General features: G+C 39.2%; 1 protein-coding gene across 5 annotated transcripts in view; it reads left to right on the top strand.

The window, feature by feature from the left end:
* Positions 1-21,289, top strand: part of LOC118421705 (ras GTPase-activating protein nGAP-like) — a 78,924-nt gene that overhangs the window by 7,654 nt on the left and 49,981 nt on the right. The window contains exon 1 of one of the 5 annotated variants that reach the window (XM_035829177.1): positions 18,598-18,796. The exons of the other annotated variants lie outside the window; for them this stretch is intronic. The gene's annotated coding sequence lies outside the window, so the exon portion shown is untranslated. Of the gene's footprint in view, positions 1-18,597; positions 18,797-21,289 lie in introns of those variants that run through there. 5 annotated transcript variants of the gene reach the window in all.

A 21,289-nucleotide genomic window follows, 5' to 3' on the forward strand; every position in this document is an offset into this window, starting at 1 on the left:
ATTATCACACAGACTTTTACACATAGCCATATTATCTTGTAAAACTAAAACCAAAAAAAAATCGAAAATAAATTTTGGTAGAATGACAAATCATTTCTCAGACATGTTTTTATTATCATTATCATAAGTCTGTAAATGATTTTACTTTTTTTTCTTTTAAACTCTATGGTGTAAGAAGCTGATATCAGTACAGTTATGGACAACAGGATGCCTTTGTGTTGATAGCCATTTATAGGAAGATAGATGTGTCCAATCAATACCTGAATGACATCTGCAATGACACCAGTAGGACAACGTGTCACACAAGGTCTCTCACTGTTTGCATAGATTACCTACGTGTGGTGCAGCTATTGTATTTTCGGTCACTATCTCCTTGTGCTTTTGTAACCATAAGGATGAAACGTGACGCTTACTTAAGTTAGCGAGTCTCAACTCTGGCTCTCAATTCGACCGGTATTTACATAAAAGGCTCACTTTCCAGATCTGTTAAACCCTGTGGTATGTTTTGCTTTCAGGAGTTATCAGGATGAATGGGAAAACATTATCATGTGCTAGCACGTTCTTATACCAAAGAATGTTTCTTGAAGAATGTGTTCCTCATTTCTAATTTTGCTGACTCAGTTGGGTTTACATTATCGTTTATTACATAAAGATGTTTATCGTCATGATTTTCTTAACTGCATGCTTGCAGATGAGTTTTTCATTGACTGCCTTGAAATTGAGCATGACGTTGAAATTGCATTTTAATGGTGTGGGATGGAATTGTATCATTTGTCGAATGAGAGAATATTAGAAGACAATGAAGCATTAATGTGATAACTAATGTTGGACTTAGAATAATGTATTCTGTTCTTGTAAAGGTTACATACTTATGTGAAGGTACTACTGTACACTAGTATACTGTTAGTGTTAGCATATTCTTGGTCAGTTGATGTTTTAAGTGTCAGAAAATGTAAGAAAGTATTTATTGTGTATTTGCTTGTTTAGATGTTGAAGTTGGCTGTACAATTTTGGTTCATCGCAATCTCTCAAAACTGTGTTGGCATTATGCACCTACATGTATTCCCTTTCAAGGCTTTCATGAATTTTGAGCCCTGTGATATGTTTATGTAAAATCTCCCCTGTATAATAGCAATCCCACATGGTGACCCTCACAACTCCAAAAACATCCCCTGTCTTACCCAACCAACCCCCATCTGCTAAAGAGGGGAAAATTCCCCTTTCAAGGTCGCGACATGTTTTATATGTAAACATCCCCACTACTGTTGCTCTGTTGACAAACCCTTACAAGTGTATCTGGAGCGTGAGACCCGATGCTGAGTGTTGTTATCAGGGTTCTAGGGGTTGTGTGGGAGGGGGATCTTGGCCATTCCGCAGTGAGATTTTGAAAATGTGGAATAAAAAGTTGAGCATTGTAGTACTACCTGTGAGGTGAATTAACTCTGTTAACATCGCATGTAATTTGAAGGATTTTTTGTTCAGTTTGGAGTGTCATATCATCATTTTTCATATTTGATTGACATTGTTCAACATGAAAATGTTGAAAATTAGTGTAATGGTCCTCATTTTAGGATGGTGGTCACAAATTACATCATAGTGGCCCGTACGCTAAAATGCACTAGATAGAATTTGGGTATGATATAAAGAAACAGGTGTGTGCGTAATTTGTTTGGAAGACCTCTCCTCATCTCTTGGCTCAATGTCAACTCACAGGGTAATTACATACACATGTTTTCAAGGACTGTGATATGAGGAAGGCAAGTTCATGCGTCAGAGTTGGTTGGGTAGTGTTATCAGGATGGTTTAGGGTTGCACGATTTACATAGTGGCTAGCTGTATGCTAGTATTCTAAGGAAGTTGTGAAATTGAGATTACAGAATTGATGTGCATGAAATTGAGATTAAGTGCTTGTAGGAGGGTCCCAAAGGGGGGGTACCGACAACGCTCTACGCTAAATTCGGGAGGGCCGGCTACGTAATACGCTAAATTATGGATGCTTCATTACGCTCTACGCTAAATTACGAAATTTCATAATGCATTATGCAAATATTTATTGTCTTTTGGCTGAACTCCGCCGACGGCAGAACATGTGAAGATGAGATCTAAACAAAACTGATAATTCCATCAATAAGATTAAAACTTAACTTCTAAAGACGTCTTGCTGGCCAAAGGCGGCGACAGCAAATTTCTTATGTGACGTAATTTTCAGCACTTGTACACCCCGACCAATCGAATGGGGACATCCCTCGCGAATGTGCACACTCCTCTAGAAAATAGGACACTTCTCGACTTTCAAGGGGGCGCTCCTCTTGGAAAGGGGATGTTTCTCCCTCAATTAGGGGACGCTCCTCCGGAAATGGTATGGTCATCGGGCATAGGGGACGTCCCTCCAACACCCCCGCCGGCCCGTGGAATCGGCCGCTAACCCGACAAATCCCTTTCTAGTTCATCTAAATCACAACACCCAAAACTTTAACCCCGCCAGTGCTCTCGACAAACGTCACACCTCGCCAGGTAATGATAGTTTTTTATTAAAAATTGAGGCATGTTGGAATAAAAGCCGCCCGCGCGGCAGAACATCACCAGTCTTCAGTGTTAAAATGGCGGCGTACCGCACGCCCGGCAAGCAAAACATCGAGTTTTAGCCTAAATATCCGCGTGCTTGTCGAGTTTTAAGGCCTCTCTCCCCAACACACGTACATGGGAGAAGTTTCTAACACGATGTCAGACGTAGTTATTCGGGATTTTTTGTACAACGTGGCTACATGGCCCGATACCGTATCCGTGTGCTTGTCGAGACTGGCTTCCCTCCCCAGCACACGTACGGGCGCCGGGTCTCTGTCACGGTAAGCCGTAATGCCGGGCGTTTCCAGTAAACCGCGGCCTTTTCACAAGCCATAACAGATAACTACGCCTGACATCGTGTTAGAAACTTCTCCCATGTACGTGTGTTAGGGAGGGAGACCTTAAAACTCGACAAGCACGCGGATATTTAGGCTAAAACTCGATGTTTTGCTTGCCGGGCGTGCGGTACGCCGCCATTTTAACACTGAAGACTGGTGATGTTCTGCCGCGCGGGCGGCTTTTTTTCCAACATGCCTCAATTTTTAATAAAAAACTATCATTACCTGGCGAGGTGTGACGTTTGTCGAGAGCACTGGCGGGGTTAAAGTTTTGGATGTTGTGATTTAGATGAACTAGAAAGGGATTTGTCGGGTTAGCGGCCGATTCCACGGGCCGGCGGGGGTGTTGGAGGGACGTCCCCTATGCCCGATAACCATACCATTTCCGGAGGAGCGTCCCCTAATTGAGGGAGAAACATCCCCTTTCCAAGAGGAGCGTCCCCTTGAAAGTCGAGGAGTGTCCTATTTTCTAGAGGAGTGTGCACATTCGCGAGGGATGTCCCCATTCGATTGGTCGGGGTGTTGTAGCACCGAAAGCGGAGGCGCGACAATCCTAGGGCGTCCGGGGGCATGCTCCCCCCGGGAATATTGTGAAATCTTGACCCTCTGAAACGCCATTTTAAGCATTTTGAAGGGCAAATTTTGCTCACAGACTAAGCTAAGTTAAATAGCATCCAATTAGAAATTCACATGGTTTTAGCTTTAAGCTGGGCAACGCCCCCAAACATCATTTTCAGATTTCGAGTGCCGAAAGCACGAACAGTCGAACTGTCGCAAGGTAGGTACGGGAAAATTTGGAAATTTTTACCCTCTGAAACACCATTTCCTGCGTTTTGAGGGACAAATTTTGCTGGCAGGCCATATGCTCAATGTAATGACATTTCTGTCAGAGAAACGTCTTTGAGGGCGACGAGCGCCGGAGAGTCGTGAGCGCCGGAGGCTAGGCCCAAGCCGTCGCAAGCCTTGGCAAGGGCCGCCCGGCGCCCGGAGAAAAATTGAAATCTCGACCCTCTGAAATGCCATTTCCTGCATTTAAGGGGCACATTTTGCTTGTTAACTAAGCTAAGGTCGGTAAAAAGATTTCTACTAGTTGGGGGACGACGCTCCCGCAACATATTTTCACCATGTCCAGTGCCGAAGTGTTGAGCCATAGCAAGGAATGTCCGGCGAAATTTTGAAATCTGGACCCTTTGAAACGCAGTTTCCAGCATTTTCGCGGGTAAAATTTGCCGGTAGACTAGTTAAGTTTAATGAAACTTTGATTACACTTGACGAAAAATTAATATGAATTACGTTTTACGGTAAAATCCGGTTAGCTTCTACGTAATACGTTAAATTAAAGGGGCCAATATCGCTCGACGCAAAATGCACCGATTACGCTCTACGTTGAATTCGAGCGGTCCCGCTACGGAGTACGTAGAATTAAAACCGCCGATTACGCTCTACGGAAAAGGCCTTTGGGGCCCCCTTGTAGGTACTTTAGACCTATATTTGCAAATTGTCATTGTTTCTTGCCCAGCTGCCAAACTAGCTACCTGTATCTTATGTCAATGTAGCCAACATTCATGCTCAATCGCAGTGTCCCTCTACTTTTAACCTTCCTGACAAGGTCCAAGATTTTCTGCCACTGTCTTTCCCACTTCAACTGAGAAAAAATCATCATCACGGTCATCATCATGTTGTATGTAGGAAACAAGATGAGGAGATGTACCAGAAAGGGGATTGTAACTCGTATTTACTTTGTGTGATTTCTGTTGTGTTCTATTCATCTAGATTGTGTCCTTGAAAAGACCAAAACAGAGTCTTACAGCGGAGCAAGTATAACCAACACTTTGGTTGTTTACACCCTGTCTTATCACATGTTCCCATCTTGCACCTTAATGCATTTGGGAAGCGCACTAATCCACCCATATATCCCTACTTCCCACATGTTTATACTGGTGGGCAAGCCCCACATTTCACAGCCATATATACTTAGAACTGGACACTTGAATTCCTTCAAATTCCGTAGCTGGTGCAGTGTAAACCACTGGTAATACAGCTTCAAAGAATTAGAGTTTTTGCTATTTTTGTCTCAAGTTGGTGTACAGATAAGTAGTATGTTTGGGATTGTAGATCAGGTGAAACCTGCCCGTTTCCTCTCAGGTTTCTTCCTGTGATGTCAGTAGTGAGTTCCAATATTTCCCAATTACTGTAAATGTAGAAATTTTCACGGTGGTTTTATGTTAGTGGTTTTTGCATTACCGATTCATCATGAAGTTAAAACCACCACGAACATTTTCCATGGTAGTAAGAGACTACAGTGCGTGGTGCTACCGCAGACTTAAGACTACCGCTAACAGTCCTTTTTCCTGCTACCTTAAAATTAAATCCCTGTGAACTTAAAATGCATTTACAGTATCATGTGTATGTCTACAGAGTATCCATATATCCCCATTGGTTCCACTGAGGAGTAAATGTTACCCTTTGGCAACTGTTGATAGTTGCCTTTCCTTAGCAGGGGTGTGAACGCCTCACTCACTCATTCGCTATCCGTTGCCTGCAAAGAAAAGTCCTGATTTACTCCACAAAACATTCCACATTTCAGAAAATGTCAGGAGTTGAACCAACAGACATACCTGTACAACTGGAACCTTTCCTTCGCAGACATAGGGAAAAACCAATATTCGTATGCCGGGAGGGTTGCATGTAAATGCACGGTCAACAACTTGTACATTTACTTTTCTCCAATGTCTTTTTATGGGCTATGTCTTTTTTTATGAGCTAATATACTTTTGTTACTATCCTATGGGTCCGTCTTTATAAAAACTATTTATACAACTAGCTATGATCCCTTGTGAAACCACACTACTCACTCTATTCTACTCTACTCTATTCTTGTGGCCTGTCCCTTAGATATCTGTCCCTATGGTAGTACCATTTTTCTTCTACATATTTAGAAATCTAACACAGCCTTTCTTGCTACTTGCAAGTGTATCTGAAATTTTCTTACATTTACATCAAAAGGCCACCAATATAACTGAATGACTTCATGAGTGGAGGTGAGTGGACTTTGTCTTTCGTGGCTAGTCTTTGTCACAAGCCTGTCTGTTGTATGTCCATTCCTGAGTTCCCTGGTTCCTATCTTAATCCCTTTGTACATGTTTGTGTGTTGTGTTTAATTGCTGTCTCCAGAGAATTCTACATGTGGGTCAAGGAAAACATTTGCTGATACCCCCAAACAAGATAACATTCTTCTGACATAAACCTGGTACTAAAACTGGAGATATTCCAATGTTAGGAAGCCTGTGTTGATTCACAATACAACAGTATGTCAGTATAAGCACGACTTGGAAATGTGTCAACTTTGAATGTCGGCCTTGGTTGTATTTATTATGTACTGTCAGTACAGTTCAGTACTTCCGACTGGTTGTAATTTGCCAACAGATGCAACTGATCATGCAATGTGGAAAACATGCATGGTCTGAGAGAGTACTGTAGTCATTATATAACAGCAAAATCTGCTCAGAAACGCTGATACCAAGGTATACTGATGTTGAAGATGAAGATTTTTATGGATTTTTTGATTGAGCAAACTGAGGAAACTTTCAGAAAAAAATTAACAAAGTTTGTATCATTAGTTGGCAACTAAAAGACTCTCTCAAATTCTCAATGATGTGTAGCACCATCTAGCCCTCCTGTTGTACATTGCAGCTTTGGTGATGATGTCAGCAGTTTTACTGAGGCCTGCATTTATACTGTCTGCCAACAGGTGGTGCTGCTATGATGTTGTGATAGCGGTTGCCTGCACCTCAGAAATTAGGTTTCTCAAGAAAGCGAGCAAAATAAAAACATTATAAAACTAGAGTTCGGCGACCTCATACCTCCATGAAAATTTAGAGCTTTCGTAAATTTCATGCAATTGACTAGCACATTAACATAATTTATGCATGGTATTGTTCATCATTGACTAACGTACACATGTCACAATTATAAAATTCCCATTATTAATCATAAAGCGTTTTTGCAATTTTTACATAAATTATGCAAATAAGTTCCTCATTACCATATTTGGTATCTGCTTATATTCCACCTATCATAGTTAACATGTGTTACATTTATTGAAGTCCAGTTATTGAAAACAATGGAATTATACAATTTCCTCATTAATCATGCAAATTAAGTCCTCATTTGCATAAAATGTATATCATTATGAACATATTTGCCTAAGGTACCCGCATGCCTAGTATGATGCCAATCCATCAATCCTTTCTGCAGTTATCCTCTTTAGAATGTCTTGACAAAAACGCCCCTGCAGTTCCGCAATTAAATGTTAGGGAGCTGAAACCTGCCCCACTTTGTCATGACACTGCAAGCTATCTACCAGCCAAATGTCAAGACCATATCACATCCAGGACAAGAGATACATTGAAAAAACTGCCATGATATAATATCCTCATTAATCATGCAAATGTACTCCTATTTTGCATAATTAGATTTAATCTTGTACAAAATTGTCTAAGGTAGCTACATACCAAAAATTATGAAAATCCGTTGTTCCCTTCTTGAGTTATCCTCGTCAAAAGTTTTTGACAAAAATGCCCCTGCTATTCCCAAACTAGACGCTAGGGGGCCCAAACTTACGTAATTTTTTCCTGAGCACAAGAGCTATCTAATACTTGAAAATCTTGACCATAGCATGTTCAGAACACCGAGATAGCAAAACCGGAAGTTGCGCTGCAGTACCAAGGCCACACACCAGGGGGCCCAAAATTGACCTTGACCTTCGTCTTCCCAACCCCTACCTACATACCAAATATCATCGTAGTCCATCAAGAGGTTCTCAAGTTATGATGACCACAAATATGCGGACACACAGACACACACACAAACACACACACACACACACAGACACACTCAAAACTATACCTCCATTTTTTCATGGAGGTAAAAAAAACAAGAGCTTCTGAAAAAAGCTAGTCTTTCGCTTACTTATATTGTGTAGGTAAAATTGTTTGGCATAGTTTGGTCAAGCGTGGGTGCCAAGTCTGCAACGTTGGCAGCTCTGGCACAGTTTGGTCAAGTGCTAGGTTATATAACTGTTTAGTAAGGTAGTGGTTCTCACAGAGTATATTTTACTTGAACTGTATAATAACACAACTGCATGAATGATGTTAACTTTATTCGGATTGTTTCGCTGTTAAGAACGGCTCTGTTACAGTACAACAGGGTTTTATGAAAGTGCACTGTAGTAATCAAATTTATCAGTAGATGTGTCCTGAATTTCTGCAAGAACAAACAAAGTATTGTCACCATAAACAACTGAACATAAAATATTAACATGGCATATACAGTAATGGAAATATTTTTTTTAATGGCAAGATCATGTGAAAGGTAGATATTTTAAACTAAAACAGGTCCGTGGTATGTTTAATGGAACGTTTCGTTTCTTTTAGTAACGCAATTATGCTTTTACTTGACGGAGTCGTGACGTCACGCGTCAGACTCACTCCGTCGAGCTCGGTCAGAATCTTCCCTTTCGAAATTATAAATTAAATGTGGGTAATTCTATTTTCAACGCATCCGAGGGCTACTATTTTGCTGAAAGAAGTTTGTTACACGAAAATAGCCTGAAATTTCTTAGAGTAAGAAATTTCCGAATACGCCCCCCTCCCACACCATGTCAGATGCGGCGCACGCATCTTACACAATTCTAGATTTTGTAGCGGTGATTTTCCATAAAACAAAGTAAATGACATGTCAAACTGTTCTCTACAATGTCTGTTTTATTATAACCAAACAGCGAACATGTTAGTTTATAAATTGTATACAATCTTACGAAGAAATCCTCACCGTTCACATCCGTCTCTGCAAATTCCTGCTTATAAGCCATACAGAAACCAAGCAGCACATTCATGGTAGGCCGATACGTATGTCATAACGTTACATACCGTCGAATCTGCAGGGTAGAATATCTCGCTAGCACGATATGGCATGGACCGCAAACCAAGCAGCACATTCATGGTAGGCCGATACGTATGTCATAACGTTACATACCGTCGAATCTACAGGGTAGAATATCTCGCTAGCACGGTATGGCATGGTCGACCCGGACGGACGGACGGACGGACGGACAGACGGACAGAAATCTAATATCGGTCTGATTGCCTTTCGCCGCGGAAGCGCGGCGAAAGACAAAAACTAGAAAGATACTAGTGCACCTATACAGGTTGTAAGCATGAAAGGGATGGAGATTTCCTCTGCTATCTGAGTGAATAATTTTATTCATAGTTGATTTATTTCAGTCTATGTAACACCAGTTCACCTTTATTCACAGGGTAACCTATATTCGTTGCGTTTACTCACACGGTATTTAGGGATATCAAGTCGACGGACAATAGTTTCACTAACAGTTGTAATATGTTGAAACTATTCTAGTTTTTTCTAGTCCGTCGACTTAATATGGGTATCCGTTTTTTAAAGCAACTGATATAGGTTACCCTGCGGATAAAGGTGAACTAGCGTTACACCTATTTGACTATTTCTTGGCATCTTTGTGGGTGGCAAGACAAGAAATACTTCATGATTTACAGATTTGTAAGACCTGTCAATCTTGACTTCAAGTCAGATGATAGAAACACAGCTGTACTATGAGTATTATCTTCCCATCTTTCTTGCTTGTTTTCTCTGCAAGCAGAAGTGTTCTACTGTCTAATTGGGCTGTCTAACAGACAGTCCCAGGAGAAACTCCTCCAGACTCCTTATGGGCAGCTTGTCCTAGTTTTACTCACTTGTTTTGATGTTAGAGCCTAAAGATTTTACTTGTAGGGACACTTGAAAAGAACATTGTAATCTTGCATCTCTTACTTACTTGCATCAGCTATATTGATTCTTTGTTAAGTGTTTTGAAAATGTTATCGTTTGAAATAAAAGAGTTATTCTGTTAAAAAACAACAATACAAACTGATAGATCGTACACATGCCACATGCCACATATTTTCATCACTTTTTAGAACCTTTTCTTTCTTCCCACAATGGCTTAGGTAATTGACCTACATTTCAATAAGGACTGTTTCACTTTTAGATGGAATGGGGGTGACAGAAAAATGTTTTGTTCTGCAACATTTTTACCACATTTCTATGTCTTTTGTACTTACTCTGTTTTGTATTGAGCTACAAATTGACATAAAGATAAACCACACTTATAGTCTTAAGAAATGTATAACCTTTGGTCAGAAAGCAGAACTGGACTGTTCCAATTTGTGTTACAGGAACAGACCATAGAATCAATTGACTAAAGAATGTGTTATCTGGTATCACCAGTTGAATGTTGTCAATCAAAAAACCAGGCCTGGTGTGTGTCTGTGAGAAACCTATCAGAAATGGACTATTCCTAGCAGGGGTGGACAAATTGCTGATGAACACTTATTTTGTAAACAACTACTACTAAATACAATGTATACTTTTTATTGATGCTGTTTTCATACTTTTTAAACATAGACTTTCATCCTACTGTTTTCAATTTTATGATTTCAATGTCTGATCTGTTGAGCGAGTGGTTGGTATGTTGGAAAACTACCTATAGTCAAGTGGTTGGTACCTTCACTTCTGCCACATGGCCCCATGACCATTAGCACATGATCAGTTAGGATGGGATGGCCGCAGGCATGTTCCAGACCAACCTGTGACCTCCTAATCGTGTGAAGGTGAAGATCTTCTTGGGTCCTTTCTTGTCATAACCAACAAATTTTCTTACTGACAGAAACTTCACTGCTTGTAAGGTACGTGTTCATACATGTGTCTTCTTTCTTTTATCTTGTTTTTGCTACGACTTTCCTATTTCCCCAGAGGATCCTTCCTAAGTATGTCCATCTACATTTATGACATTCTGTCAGAATCAAATGGTCAACAGAGCAAGATTATGTAATCCCTCATTAGAGCTACACTCATCTTTCACAATTCTGTCTTGTACATTGAAATTGAAGACAGCCACTGATGTTGGCAGAAAGGCTTTTGATAGAATCAAGATGTGATTCATCAAGGCAAGAGAGCCTGCCAAATACCTGTATCTTTCAGTATGTTTTAGATCTACATCATTCATGGCCTGTCTTCTTTGTTTAAATCTATTCTACACATGTTAGATATTTTACATGTTTCTACATATGTTTTATGTTTGCTTTTATTTTTATGACTGTAAATCCTATGGGGTAGACTCTTTGGCTAGATGGGAACTGTGCTGCTCTTCATCTGCTATTGTGACATACATATGGGTTACCCAATGCCCTGTAGTTTTTATCCACAGGGTGGTTTTGCTTTGAAAGTTTTTACGTGTGGCCATCTTCCCTGTGTAAATGATCATCTTTAAAAAAAGATATAACATGGCAGTTATGATGTTTGGCACTCGGAAGTGTTTCCTGCACATGTACATGATCTATAGGTTCAACCTTCCTGCCAACTGTGCGGTGGGTATAATACAATAGGACCAATAGGGTAGACAAAAAGATCTTCAACACCACTCTCTATATCAGTGAGAAACCTTTAGGGCAAGCATTTTCTCAAGTACAAGTTATCACCATGCTTGTTTGAATTGAACAGATGTCTTAAGCATTTTTACTTACTGAAAACAGGAGTTTATAGCCCCCCCCCCCCCCCATTATGCCCTCAGCAAGGAGTCAGGATGTACGCAACTGCATTATCTGGAAGTCCTGCTGTCAGACATAGATGGTATCTGGTAGACATGGCTCAAGTTCCTGCTACAACTCCAGGGAAGAAGTGCTTTTGCTACAGAAGTACTAAAAGCAGTTATTCTCTTGTATTGGGATAAAGTTGGCAAAAACAAGCCTTCATTCTGATATCAGTCACACAGCTATGTTAGGTTTATTAGCCTGGTGTCCAAACCTAATTAGAAGAGAAAAGTCTGCTATGATAGGTTTGGATACTGGGCTGCATGTACATCTGCTGTTTCATGAAAGGGTATTTTCGTTGAGAAGTTCAGGCTGTATTTGCTCTTAAAAGATTTGACTATAATATTACATACAGTGACAGGAAAAAGCAACCTGTAGACATAGTGTAGTTAATCTAATTTATTGCATTTATTTCCCCAGTTAATCAATGTGCCTTGGTACTTTTAATGTAGTATTCAGGTGTACTTGTCACTAATGGAGATCTGTAAAACCAAACCAAACCAAACCTGTGTCCCTGTACCTGTATCCTCACCTGTACTTTCACTGTGACGTCTCAAGTGTTTGCAGTGTAACACAATGACTCAGCAGGCTATTCATTGAAGATATATGAATATTGAAGATACATAAAGGTCTTGCTTTTATTTCTTCAGTTGATCAATGTGCCTTGTTACTCAGGTGTAGTTGTATCCCTGTACCTGTATGTCCTCACCTGTACTTTCACTGTGACGTCTCCAGTGTTTGCAGTGTAACACAATGACTCAGCAGGCTATTCATTGCCCCCATGTGTGTGTGTGTACACAAGGCTGCTACGTCAACCTGCCCATTGTCTGTCTGCGGGTCAGGTCGCAACTATTCTTGTCTCCTTTTGGTAATGTGGGGGGATTGTGGTCTTCCTGGTTTGCCCCTGGCTATCCCTGTCACAGGAAGTTGATACCCGTTTGTCAGTTGTATAACCTGACTGTCTCTGACTGAACTGTGGATTTTGTAAGAACCGATTAATATTTCATCAGAACTGACTTCCGGACTAATAAAGGGAACATTCCTAAGTAAAACTGGCCTTGTTGAAGGGTTTATAGCTACTTTTTGTGTATCAACAATATAGGAGTGTTAACATTTTCTTTGTGGAAAGCAACTGACATTTTATGGAATGTTGCTGTTCATGTCAATCTTAAAGTTTGCCCAATATGAATATAGGGTAAGATTTTAAAAATCATGGTGATATGCCTAAAGGCACATGAGAAAGCCAATGAATAACCTGAACAGGTAACACAGGTAACACAAAAGGTGTGCAGGAAGTGTCCCATATAAGGCATGTTACACACCTGACTCAACAGACAACGGTGAGGTACTTCCTTTGACACAGCATACAACTTCCAGGATTAAGAAAAACAATGTCACTTCAGTTGTTACATGTCAGAATATGGGAGGAACAGTTTAGAATTGAACATGGAGAAACCCTGATGGTTGAAATAATGAGTTAGCAGGGAGAGAGTAGACCACCCAAAGGGAGGAGTAGAGAGAGAGAGGGAGAGAAACGGAAAGCTGAACTGTGCTTTGAACTCTTTTGGCTCCTGGTCTAGCAGGCTTCCTGGCAGCAATACTTTACAACAACATGGGAAACCATTGCCATAAACCTAAAGGCAAGTTGACACAGTTTTTATCTTATTTTTAGAGATGTCTTTATGTTTTTCAGTGTTTCATTATGATCACATACACAGGATTTTTTTGCTTCTAGATAAGTCTACAAAGCTTCCTGATAAGAATAACTTCCAGATGTAAAGAAAACTCCTCAAAGATAGGAACTTTGGAAACATGTACACAATCTGGGGGCATCTCAGACTGTGTACATTGTATGTATTTAGTTTTTTTTTTCTGAATATGGCTGTCAGAAATATAGTGTCACAAATATCAAACTTATAGTAGTTGTAAAGTCGTAAAGTGGACATGACATTTGCTTCTATAATTGACATTGTTTGTTGTAGGTGTCTGGGATAAAGTTGGTTCAATGTTTTCACTTAGGAAATCCCTGGGTGCTAATATAGCTGCCATGAATGTCTGACCCCTAACAGCTTTCACATTTGTCCAATTGTCGCCATCTGTTACTACCAGCCTCACTAACTAGTGCTTCGTGACCAATATAATTCAAGTTTGTAACAGCAGTGAAATTTTTGTATATCTCAAACCTGTTGCCATGGTTTAGAAAATATTCTATATGTAATATCAACTCTAGTAATTCCACCTGGTGCCTTAATACTGCCTCATAAAAACATACATTAGAGAGCCCATCTCAAGATTGTCTTGAACATCTATCTGAAGTGTATATGCTTCAAAACTTCCATTTCGACACAGTTACTAGTACTTATGTTTGACGTCAGAATGGTAGAGTGTTTTGGTCGTACATCTTGAAAACAAGGGTCCAGTTCCCAAACAAACTAGCAGTTGACCCAGAAAGAAAGCATTTGTCACAGTTGTTTAGAGGAGTGAGATGTGGAACATGCAGGATGACAAGTCAGGAACATACAACACTGCATGCAGCACATACCTTCAACTACAACAACACATTTAAAGATACAAAGTTTGGATTGTTTTACTTTCAGTCCTCAAAAGTATGTTATGACCTACAGCTATAGATAAAAACAGAGCAAATGCCAATGTTGTTACAAATTAAGACTTTTCAGCAAATTGACACATTTTAGGAAAAGGAAAATCGTAAAATGCTATGTAAATAGATCTATTTATGGCAATTTATAAGAAATTGTTACAAGCGCAGTGTTTAACAAAAAAAAATTCTGTTGTATTCAGAAAGTTATGAAGCACTTATTGACTGTCTTACCATGTACATTGTTGAGGTCATTGACCTGTCACAGGCAAATACATTGGTGTTTGAGATGTCTTACAAAAAATAATCCCAAAATGTTATATACATTGCAACTAATACTCCCCTTCAGGTGTTCCGGTTAGGATATCTGAAATACAAAAAGGAAGAGAACAACTTCAACAAGTGCACATATTTTGCAAAGCTTACCTTTTTTTCTCTTGCTGTCATTTATCACCTTACCTTTGTGACAAGTGTTTACCTAGTAAAGCCTGACATTTGTGTACAAAACTATGTGACCCAGAAAACAGATTGTTGTTCACGGTCCTTAGGGACAGACCAACTAGAGGGGTCATACCATGGTGATGTAATGTAAATGTGCTGATGGTGTGATTTTTAGATACATCCACAAGAAAGTTGAAAGCCAAAATTAAAAGAGAACAAGGAAATGCCTTTGAAAAGGCTTTTGGCCTAACCCCTAAAATTTCTGCCAACATTTTCCTATCCTTCCTTGGTCTCCCAACGTTCCTCCTGGTGCTTAGCAACAAAGGCATCTGCTTTTTATTTGTTCCAGGATGATGTGAAAGACTTTCCAAATTCAAAGAGGATGCAGTTACAATACAGACTTAATTGTATCTTTTTCCTTTTGTGTATTCCTTTTCATTACATTCTTGGAAGCTATGTGGAAGGAAATGGAATTTGAGGTGGAATTTGGCCAGGACACAATTTTGATTCAGCACCCTCACCATTCTTCCTGAATAGAATGAGATATTAAACATCAAACATCTTGAAATTTAGATGGCATATTTCATTGCTGAGGGAACGCTTCAATAAAGATAATATCGTATATGAGATCAACTTCTGGGAACACGTTAGTGCATTTTAAAAATTTTTTATTCCATCTTCTTGTTTTCTCTTTTTCTAAACTGTCATTGGTAAAATAATTGAAAATGTGGGCTGTAATGAAACTGCACTAGCTTGTGTACCACTATACTTTCTGCAGTTTATGGTGACTATTTTTTGACCTTGTAATTGTACATTGTGTTTGTGATTTCTTGCCCAACCCCATAGGACACCTGTAGATTTCAAACGCCTCTTCCATCATTATCATTTGTCAGTCGGCATAATTTATTGGAAGGAGTGGGCATAAAACCATTAACAAGTCTGTTAGTGGTGACTTTCCTTTATTTCCTTTGTTGAACCAGTGTATCAGTACTCCATCATTGGCACTGGGATAATCCTACTACTCAGGATGTGGGCTGTTGAACAGTAGGGAGTCAGGAACTATAAACTTTACTTTGTGGATTTTTCTTACAGCTCTGACTTCAGCTCATATTCGTGATAAAATCAAGGCTGATATTTCTCAGCAATTGGCTGTGACCAAGGATATTCTAGGATAGAATGTGTGCTATGTGGTGCTTACGTATGCATGTATACTTGATATTTCAGATATCTGAAATGACAAAGGCTAAATCATTAAATGCTAGTTATCTAATATTTTAGGGGTAGGAGAATTGAATTGAATGGAGTTCAGAGATATAATGATACTAGTATACCAATTTTCCCCATCTGGAAATTTCGAAATTAGTGAGCCTGACTGCTAGAGTCCATTCCAAGACACCTTGCGGATGTTTGTTGCCATTGTTTAGAATTGATTTTAAAGTTTTGTAATTATATGTCTAGGACATTTGATAATTCAGAAATATTTTTAAAACTATTTGAACTTTATAGATATTTCCCTGGTCCTGTAAAACTTTGGAAATATTCATGGTGTGGAATTGGATACTTCTAATAGTTTCTAAATAATGATAACAGCATTCTACCATTATTTACCATTTTCTACCATTTTTTGTAAATGGTTCAGTGGGCTGGGAAGATAGCAATTCACACATCCTTGCAAAGTATGGTTGGGTGCCATGCAACAATGGCCCACCACAAAGGATCCACCAGTGCCCAGCAGTGAAATCTAAAAATATACAGATGCAACAATAGGACTTACTTTTATGGGGGCAATAAACTAATTTTACCATTTGGCAAAGTTTACAAATATTTGTAAATGTGAAATATTCACGCAGAAGTTTCACAATTCTTCTAAATAAAGAAATTTTTGTACAGTTACTTTCAAAATATTTCTAAAATATTCAAAGGAATTAAAAAAGATAAGTATTTTCTTAGTCAATTTTTTTGAAAAGAATTTAATTATTGTGGCTCAGATATTCTTTTATTCAAAATGATTCAGACTAATTACAAATATCACCTAAAAACCCGCATGGTGACTTGGAATGGACTCTAGTTCTTTTTCGGAAAGGAATCAACTTATTTGCAATGCAGTCGTTGTAAAATAATGAAATAATGTTCCGTGGATCTAGATTTACAAGACATCCCAAAAAGTGTTAAACCTCACACTGTCACAGATGGGGGAGACTGGAAGGCCATTGACACCTAGATGATAATGGGAAACATTAGTCTAGACAAAAGCCCAGCTTTGGCTCATTTGTCACACCCCCTATAAGGGGTAATGTGATATTGAAAGACTCCCTCAGTTTTCCCATAGTAACAGACCTCTGATTGTGTGCCTCTCCTCTGATCTAGAAAAACAAGTAATTCCTTCCACATGAGCAGGAAAATAGTAATTAATACACACAGTCCAATGATATGGGAAACATGGAAGCTTGCTTTTTTAGTTCCTACTTTTGTACTTCTCCTACGGTATCATATTTGGCTGAGTGTTAAAAAAAGTTGATATGTATAGGTTGCTATTCCATGTGTTTGAAAATTAGTTCTCTTTCCTCTTATGAACAGGTGTTTATTTTGATGGCACAGGAGGTCAGTTATACATATGGTGAGGAATGTTCTGTGAAATTTTAATTACATGGGTCCTTATGCTCAGTTTTCACTGCCTACATTCCATCTTGCCATGATATCAACTCCATATTCCTTACACTTTGATATATCATTACCAATCAGCACATGTATGTGTCTAAAGTAATACATATTTGTGTATATTGACTGTTTTTTGTGTCATATTCTGTACAAAGGCCAATGTCTTTTTTTGTTTTCTACATCTCATTATTTTTTTGGAATTCATGTGATCTGTCCCATCCAAGAGGTATGCAGACCATTATACTATAGCTCAAAATATGCAACTTTTGACCTACATTTCTATAGCTTCCATGTAAATGATATCCTCTTTGAGTCTGATCCCTTGTGTGACTCTTTTCCCTTGGGTTCTACAATCAGAACTGAAACAGTAATAATAATCCCTTTCATCATTTACCCGACAATGTTGTTTTATACATTAAGGTTATGTGATTTTTTTTATTGTTTGTTGTATTGAATGTATGGGTAAAGGGTTTGATACTTGTATTTTGTTTGAACATTCTGTCCCAGGGATTTTGAATAATCATACCTTCGGTATAACTCATGCATTACTAATGAATATTTCTTACTTAAATGAATATTTTTCATCAATAGTTGAAAGACATGGAATATTAACTTACAGGTGAGCAGAAATATTCAGCAATATTTAGAATATTCAGGAAGGCAATACAGTATTTCATAGTAGCATCAACTCTAATAAACATTTCAAATGGAATGAAAACATCTATAAAAAATCAAATATAACTGTTGTAACAAAGAAAAGTCACAAACCATCTTATTAATGCTTGCCCTAGATCTACTTGAGTGTGTACCAAACAATTACAAACCGTGTCTCCGCCATGAATTGATATACGTGCTTCCTGTTTTGCTAAGGGAAGTCCTGGTTATGAAAACAAATAGCCATAATATAATTAACTGTGGGAAAAATGAATGAATAGAGAATGTGTCCGAGAGCCTTGAAAGTGGCTGATCTGAATTCAAAATCTGATTCCAGCATAATTACAATGAGGATAGGAAGTTTAAGCGACTCTGAAAGCACTACCCTTAGATATCATATTTAAACCATTTCTTTTATTTTCAGTTTCCAGAATGATCAAAGTATTAGTCCCAGATCTTTATTCTCTCTATGATCCTATACCTTCTTCCTAAACCTCATTGTGCAAAAGAAATATCCAGTTCTTTCACCTGCCTTCCCTCCTTTGTTGTGGCATTGTCCTGCATAATCGCTAAATCAGTATGCAAATGAGCCTGCCCACTTTCTCCCAATCATCCAATCAGAGGGCCAGAATGCCTCCACTTGATTGATGGCTGCTTACATGTTGAGGTCACGCTTGAATGGCAGCCAGTTGTAGGCAACATAATAGCCGCTGTGGATTGTCTGAATGCTGGGCTACAACAGGCTGGGCGAAAACTCCACACCCCTAACCGTTTTCACAGCAATTTTGAATGCATCACTTTTCAATCAGCCACCTCTGTTGATACTTTGAAGTTTGGAATATCACTCCAGTCCAGTTAGGAAATCTTCCGGCTTTTTGGTGAGTAGGATCTCCTGCTGCATGTTTTATGTACAGACCCATGTGTGAGACCGGTAATGTTATACATGTGGAACATACCAGGGAGTGTAAACCATACCCTCCCCCTCTTGGTGATGAAAGTGTGTCTTTTCTAGTTGACGAAGTAAGTCAAAGCAGGGGAAATATATTATAGCTTCTTTGGATACAGGAAGGGAACTTGTAGCCGGATAGTGTTTCAGTGTGCGTGTAGTTCCTGTCCTATGATCATTGGTGGTCGGCAATCATGTAGTACCGTTGTTCAACTGATCATTTTTGAGGGAAACCCTGGGGTTATAATTTCTTTCTAAGAGAGTGATCACTGTTTGGAGGGTGTGTTTTCTTTGCAGCAGGAGCATAACGGGCACTTCTCTTGTGTGAACATCCTGTTTGATTGTTGTGAGTGACAATCCCTGATCAACTGTCCGAACACGGTCGTTTGTTTGTGCTTGGAAAACGAACCGTTGTCTAACGGTGGTCTGTCCGAGGCCCATGCAAGCTTGTTCATACATGTATTGTCATGAAATAGAAGTTTTAAACACATTTTAGGTGAAAAAGGTATGCCGGTATCCTGGTTTGCAGACAACCATTTGGGGGGTAAATGGTGTGTACATTTCCAGTTGTACATTAATGGGAAAAACATCAGACCAGAATCATTGTTGCAAATACACTTAAAGCCTGTGTATGTGCAGACTCTGTGGTGCTATAAGGGGGTATAGGAATGTCAACAAGTAGGCTGAGCTGTTGTTAATGGTTAGAGTTACAGTATTGGTCACGCGTGTGTGGTTGAATCCATAGTCAGTGCAGACAACACTTTTCTAACATCAGGACAAATATTGTGTGGATTAACTTTAGTTCTGTTCCCACATTACATATTGCTAAGCCATAGTGTTTACAAACATGAGAGAGTTCAGAAGTGCATCACAGAAACCAGACCTTTTCCTGTCCATTGTTATTATAGCATTTCACAGAAGGAAGCTGACGTCAGCTGACAAAATATACTAACCACATGTGAAAGATTTCATTGGGTATTCTTGTCTTTAACATTTTCTGTCTGGCTCCAAACTGTCTCAGTCCTATCAGTCAGCAAGAACATTTTAGCAATTATTTACAGTAGCCAATGAAAACATGTCCTGACAGATGAGATTAGGGTAAAGAATGGTGTTTTCCTGGACCATGGTTTCCCTATCTCACATCCAGGCTCCATGTTATTGTTAGCGATTGCTGTGCTTACAAATTTTCTGTAGAAGATAATCTTACTGCAATAACATGCTTTTCATCCTCTTTTGTAATGATAAAAGTTGTATACAATGTACAAAGCTAAATAGTTTACTGTTGCTGCTATGAGTTACAGAAGACGTAGGGGAGAATTGACGTATACCTTCCCCTTGCAAGTTTCTGTCTCTCAGAATTTTCTTGGTGACTGGTAGGAAGTGACCTTAAACTAACCTTCATTTGAAGTGTGCTGGCAGAAGAAATGATTGACCCTAGCCTGGTGACATCCTGGTTAGCTGAAGCCACCCTCATTGAGGACATGATCCCAACCAGGATGGTCTCAAGGCTGTCAGAATAATCTTCTTGGTGACAAACATTTTTTTCTTTGATAAAAAAACCTAAAATGGAGCATGAAACAAACATACGAAGCAGTGTTTGAGTATAGGGTTTACTTTCTGTCCAGCCATTTCAAACTAAACTTGTTTAGATCTATGGTTGATACAAAATTTATCATATACGTGTGTATAGCTATGGTCTATGGTATGTTGCAAATGAACCAGTCTACTCTGTGAGTGTGATAGGAGATATGTTAAGAAAAACATCATCTGGATGAGACAGTTTTTTCTAATTGAACAGATAAGAGACATGAAGATTTGTTAACATTTGTAGCATGTATTTGAAATTTATGTACCCCCCTCCCCACGCTTATTGAGGTTGGCAGATTACCCTGTAACAACAGGCATTCCTCCCAAGCCACCAACTATGCAACGAAACAGCTGCCATGCCATTTTTGGCGACTGCCCACGAGTGATCCTTTCTACTTAGCGCAGTGTCCCGCAGTTCAAAGGTCGTCGCGATGCCCTAAACTATCTTTATCACTCGGGTTTTATTGGAGTGCTTGGAACATGTGAGGTACTATTTCATTTTGTCTCCATACAAGTTTGATATGTTGTTGTTGACTTTGTCTTAGTTTCCGAAGCTTCGTTATCTTCATAGTCACTTTTATGTTGGCTGTAGGGAAGGATTTTCAGTCAGTAAATTTAAGTGTTTGCAGATGTCAAAGCAAGGGCTGAAGGTCCTGAGGAAATATTTGGTTTTGCAAACCATGAATTTTCCTGCCCTAAGCAAGTCTGGTTGTAAGGAATTTGTTTTCTATGATAACACAAAGGTGATGGGGGGTTGAAGTTGGTCATTATTTCAAACAGGTGTATATAAGTAGTTGTGGCTGCTTCTGAAGGAGACTGACATTTTGGCTTCCATGTT

Source organism: Branchiostoma floridae, chromosome 8 (genome assembly GCF_000003815.2).
Source record: "Branchiostoma floridae strain S238N-H82 chromosome 8, Bfl_VNyyK, whole genome shotgun sequence".
NCBI lineage: Eukaryota > Metazoa > Chordata > Leptocardii > Amphioxiformes > Branchiostomatidae > Branchiostoma > Branchiostoma floridae.